Source organism: Carassius gibelio, chromosome B22 (assembly GCF_023724105.1).
Source record: "Carassius gibelio isolate Cgi1373 ecotype wild population from Czech Republic chromosome B22, carGib1.2-hapl.c, whole genome shotgun sequence".
NCBI lineage: Eukaryota > Metazoa > Chordata > Actinopteri > Cypriniformes > Cyprinidae > Carassius > Carassius gibelio.
In genome coordinates, this window is record NC_068417.1 from 53,411,093 (window position 1) to 53,416,092 (window position 5,000).

Sequence of the window (5,000 nt, forward strand, 5' to 3'; positions counted from 1 at the left end):
CCTGGGAATACCAGGTGCTGTAAGCTTTTTGGACATTTTTCACTTAGTATATAATAATTTTGCCAAAAAATAGAGTCAATGCCCGATCTATGAATATTAACAGGTTTGGGCCTGGTTAGTACATGGATGGGAGACTGCCTGGGAATACCAGGTGCTGTAAGCTTTTTGGACATTTTTCACTTAGTATATAATAATTTTGCCAAAAAATAGAGTCAATGCCCGATCTCTGAATCTTAGCAGGTTTAGGTCTGGTTAGCACTTTGATGAGAGACTGCCTGGGAATACCAGGTGCTTTAATCTCTTTGGAAAATTTCACGAATTATATAATAATCTTTCATTAAAAAAAAAAAAAAAAAAAAAAAAGAGTCAATGCCCGATCTCTGAATCTTAGCAGGTTTAGGTATGGTTAGCACTTTGATGAGAGACTGCCTAGGAATACCAGGTGCTTTAAGCTTTTGGGTTTTCTTTCCTACTTATATAATGTACTGGCGATTAGATTGGCTGGTCTTTAAATAGCCCTCTCTTTTCTGCTGTCTTCGCTTACGGCCATACCAACCTGGCTATGCCCGATCTCGTCTGATCTCGGAAGCTAAGCAGGTTTGGGCCTGGTTAGTACTTGGATGGGAGACCGCCTGGGAATACCAGGTGCTGTAAGCTTTTTGAACATTTTTCACTTAGTATATAATAATTTTGCCAAAAAATAGAGTCAATGCCCGATCTCTGAATATTAGCAGGTTTGGGCCTGGTTAGTACATGGATGGGAGACTGCCTGGGAATACCAGGTGCTTTAATCTGTTTGAAAAATTTCACGAATTATATAATAATCTTTCATTAAAAAAAAAAAAAAAAAAAAAAAAATAGAGTCAATGCCCGATCTCTGAATATTAACAGGTTTGGGCCTGGTTAGTACATGGATGGGAGACTGCCTGGGAATACCAGGTGCTGTAAGCTTTTTGGACATTTTTCACTTAGTATATAATAATTTTGCCAAAAAATAGAGTCAATGCCCGATCTCTGAATATTAACAGGTTTGGGCCTGGTTAGTACATGGATGGGAGACTGCCTGGGAATACCAGGTGCTGTAAGCTTTTTGGACATTTTTCACTTAGTATATAATAATTTTGCCAAAAAATAGAGTCAATGCCCGATCTCTGAATCTTAGCAGGTTTAGGTCTGGTTAGCACTTTGATGAGAGACTGCCTGGGAATACCAGGTGCTTTAATCTCTTTGGAAAATTTCACGAATTATATAATAATCTTTCATTTAAAAAAAAAAATAAAATAAAAAGAGTCAATGCCCGATCTCTGAATCTTAGCAGGTTTAGGTATGGTTAGCACTTTGATGAGAGACTGCCTAGGAATACCAGGTGCTATAAGCTTTTGGGTTTTCTTTCCTACTTATATAATGTACTGGCGATTAGATTGGCTGGTCTTTAAATAGCCCTCTCTTTGCTGCTGTCTTCGCTTACGGCCATACCAACCTGGCTATACCCGATCTCGTCTGATCTCGGAAGCTAAGCAGGTTTGGGCCTGGTTAGTACATGGATGGGAGACTGCCTGGGAATACCAGGTGCTTTAATCTGTTTGAAAAATTTCACGAATTATATAATAATCTTTCATTAAAAAAAAAAAAAAAAAAAAATAGAGTCAATGCCCGATCTCTGAATATTAGCAGGTTTGGGCCTGGTTAGTACATGGATGGGAGACTGCCTGGGAATACCAGGTGCTGTAAGCTTTTTGGACATTTTTCACTTAGTATATAATAATTTTGCCAAAAAATAGAGTCAATGCCCGATCTCTGAATATTAACAAGTTTGGGCCTGGTTAGTACATGGATGGGAGACTGCCTGGGAATACCAGGTGCTGTAAGCTTTTTGGACATTTTTCACTTAGTATATAATAATTTTGCCAAAAAATAGAGTCAATGCCCGATCTCTGAATCTTAGCAGGTTTAGGTATGGTTAGCACTTTGATGAGAGACTGCCTAGGAATACCAGGTGCTTTAAGCTTTTGGGTTTTCTTTCTTACTTATATAATGTACTGGCGATTAGATTGGCTGGTCTTTAAATAGCCCTCTCTTTGCTGCTGTCTTCGCTTACGGCCATACCAACCTGGCTATGCCCGATCTCGTCTGATCTCGGAAGCTAAGCAGGTTTGGGCCTGGTTAGTACTTGGATGGGAGACCGCCTGGGAATACCAGGTGCTGTAAGCTTTTTGGACATTTTTCACTTAGTATATAATAATTTTGCCAAAAAATAGAGTCAATGCCCGATCTCTGAATATTAACAGGTTTGGGCCTGGTTAGTACATGGATGGGAGACTGCCTGGGAATACCAGGTGCTGTAAGCTTTTTGGACATTTTTCACTTAGTATATAATAATTTTGCCAAAAAATAGAGTCAATGCCCGATCTCTGAATCTTAGCAGGTTTAGGTCTGGTTAGCACTTTGATGAGAGACTGCCTGGGAATACCAGGTGCTTTAATCTCTTTGGAAAATTTCACGAATTATATAATAATCTTTCATTTAAAAAAAAAAAAAAAAAAAAAAAAAAAGAGTCAATGCCCGATCTCTGAATCTTAGCAGGTTTAGGTATGGTTAGCACTTTGATGAGAGACTGCCTAGGAATACCAGGTGCTTTAAGCTTTTGGGTTTTCTTTCCTACTTATATAATGTACTGGCGATTAGATTGGCTGGTCTTTAAATAGCCCTCTCTTTGCTGCTGTCTTCGCTTACGGCCATACCAACCTGGCTATGCCCGATCTCGTCTGATCTCGGAAGCTAAGCAGGTTTGGGCCTGGTTAGTACTTGGATGGGAGACCGCCTGGGAATACCAGGTGCTGTAAGCTTTTTGGACATTTTTCACTTAGTATATAATAATTTTGCCAAAAAATAGAGTCAATGCCCGATCTCTGAATATTAACAGGTTTGGGCCTGGTTAGTACATGGATGGGAGACTGCCTGGGAATACCAGGTGCTGTAAGCTTTTTGGACATTTTTCACTTAGTATATAATAATTTTGCCAAAAAATAGAGTCAATGCCCGATCTCTGAATCTTAGCAGGTTTAGGTCTGGTTAGCACTTTGATGAGAGACTGCCTGGGAATACCAGGTGCTTTAATCTCTTTGGAAAATTTCACGAATTATATAATAATCTTTCATTTAAAAAAAAAAAAAAAAAAAAAAAAAAGAGTCAATGCCCGATCTCTGAATCTTAGCAGGTTTAGGTATGGTTAGCACTTTGATGAGAGACTGCCTAGGAATACCAGGTGCTTTAAGCTTTTGGGTTTTCTTTCCTACTTATATAATGTACTGGCGATTAGATTGGCTGGTCTTTAAATAGCCCTCTCTTTGCAGCAGTCTTTGCTTACGGCCATACCAACCTGGCTATGCCCGATCTCGTCTGATCTCTGAAGCTAAGCAGGTTTGGGCCTGGTTAGTTCTTGGATGGGAGACCGCCTGGGAATACCAGGTGCTGTAAGCTTTTTGGACATTTTTCACTTAGTATATAATAATTTTGCCAAAAAATAGAGTCAATGCCCGATCTCTGAATATTAGCAGGTTTGGGCCTGGTTAGTACATGGATGGGAGACTGCCTGGGAATACCAGGTGCTTTAATCTGTTTGAAAAATTTCACGAATTATATAATAATCTTTCATTAAAAAAAAAAAAAAAAAAAAAATAGAGTCAATGCCCGATCTCTGAATATTAACAGGTTTGGGCCTGGTTAGTACATGGATGGGAGACTGCCTGGGAATACCAGGTGCTGTAAGCTTTTTGGACATTTTTCACTTAGTATATAATAATTTTGCCAAAAAATAGAGTCAATGCCCGATCTCTGAATCTTAGCAGGTTTAGGTATGGTTAGCACTTTGATGAGAGACTGCCTAGGAATACCAGGTGCTTTAAGCTTTTGGGTTTTCTTTCCTACTTATATAATGTACTGGCGATTAGATTGGCTGGTCTTTAAATAGCCCTCTCTTTGCTGCTCTCTTTGCTGCTGTCTTCGCTTACGGCCATACCAACCTGGCTATGCCCGATCTCGTCTGATCTCGGAAGCTAAGCAGGTTTGGGCCTGGTTAGTACTTGGATGGGAGACCGCCTGGGAATACCAGGTGCTGTAAGCTTTTTGGACATTTTTCACTTAGTATATAATAATTTTGCCAAAAAATAGAGTCAATGCCCGATCTATGAATATTAACAGGTTTGGGCCTGGTTAGTACATGGATGGGAGACTGCCTGGGAATACCAGGTGCTGTAAGCTTTTTGGACATTTTTCACTTAGTATATAATAATTTTGCCAAAAAATAGAGTCAATGCCCGATCTCTGAATCTTAGCAGGTTTAGGTCTGGTTAGCACTTTGATGAGAGACTGCCTGGGAATACCAGGTGCTTTAATCTCTTTGGAAAATTTCACGAATTACATAATAATCTTTCATTTAAAAAAAAAAAAAAAAAAAAAAAAAAAAAAAAGAGTCAATGCCCGATCTCTGAATCTTAGCAGGTTTAGGTATGGTTAGCACTTTGATGAGAGACTGCCTAGGAATACCAGGTGCTTTAAGCTTTTGGGTTTTCTTTCCTACTTATATAATGTACTGGCGATTAGATTGGCTGGTCTTTAAATAGCCCTCTCTTTTCTGCTGTCTTCGCTTACGGCCATACCAACCTGGCTATGCCCGATCTCGTCTGATCTCGGAAGCTAAGCAGGTTTGGGCCTGGTTAGTACTTGGATGGGAGACCGCCTGGGAATACCAGGTGCTGTAAGCTTTTTGAACATTTTTCACTTAGTATATAATAATTTTGCCAAAAAATAGAGTCAATGCCCGATCTCTGAATATTAGCAGGTTTGGGCCTGGTTAGTACATGGATGGGAGACTGCCTGGGAATACCAGGTGCTTTAATCTGTTTGAAAAATTTCACGAATTATATAATAATCTTTCATTAAAAAAAAAAAAAAAAAAAAAAAATAGAGTCAATGCCCGATCTCTGAATATTAACAGGTTT

The 5,000-nt window shown here is 39.2% G+C and overlaps 8 non-coding genes across 8 annotated transcripts in view; all 8 read left to right on the forward strand.

The window, feature by feature from the left end:
* Nucleotides 1–26, forward strand: part of LOC128010235 (5S ribosomal RNA) — a 119-nt gene extending 93 nt beyond the window's left edge. The window contains exon 1 of the ribosomal RNA XR_008181917.1: nucleotides 1–26. This exon is cut by the window's left edge and continues 93 nt beyond it. This is a non-coding gene — a ribosomal RNA (5S ribosomal RNA).
* A 512-nt stretch (nucleotides 27–538) lies between these two features.
* LOC128010236 (5S ribosomal RNA) lies at nucleotides 539–657 on the forward strand. The gene has a single exon (XR_008181918.1). It is a non-coding gene; the product is annotated as a 5S ribosomal RNA (ribosomal RNA).
* Nucleotides 658–1,462: 805 nt separating this feature from the next.
* Nucleotides 1,463–1,581, forward strand: LOC128005476 (5S ribosomal RNA). The gene has a single exon (XR_008178126.1). It is a non-coding gene; the product is annotated as a 5S ribosomal RNA (ribosomal RNA).
* Nucleotides 1,582–2,092: 511 nt separating this feature from the next.
* LOC128010237 (5S ribosomal RNA) lies at nucleotides 2,093–2,211 on the forward strand. The gene has a single exon (XR_008181919.1). It is a non-coding gene; the product is annotated as a 5S ribosomal RNA (ribosomal RNA).
* A 516-nt stretch (nucleotides 2,212–2,727) lies between these two features.
* LOC128010238 (5S ribosomal RNA) lies at nucleotides 2,728–2,846 on the forward strand. Its single transcript, XR_008181920.1, has one exon. It is a non-coding gene; the product is annotated as a 5S ribosomal RNA (ribosomal RNA).
* Nucleotides 2,847–3,361: 515 nt separating this feature from the next.
* LOC128003812 (5S ribosomal RNA) lies at nucleotides 3,362–3,480 on the forward strand. Its single transcript, XR_008176527.1, has one exon. It is a non-coding gene; the product is annotated as a 5S ribosomal RNA (ribosomal RNA).
* A 524-nt stretch (nucleotides 3,481–4,004) lies between these two features.
* LOC128010239 (5S ribosomal RNA) lies at nucleotides 4,005–4,123 on the forward strand. The gene has a single exon (XR_008181921.1). It is a non-coding gene; the product is annotated as a 5S ribosomal RNA (ribosomal RNA).
* Nucleotides 4,124–4,644: 521 nt separating this feature from the next.
* Nucleotides 4,645–4,763, forward strand: LOC128010240 (5S ribosomal RNA). The gene has a single exon (XR_008181922.1). It is a non-coding gene; the product is annotated as a 5S ribosomal RNA (ribosomal RNA).
* The last annotated feature ends 237 nt before the right edge of the window (nucleotides 4,764–5,000 follow it).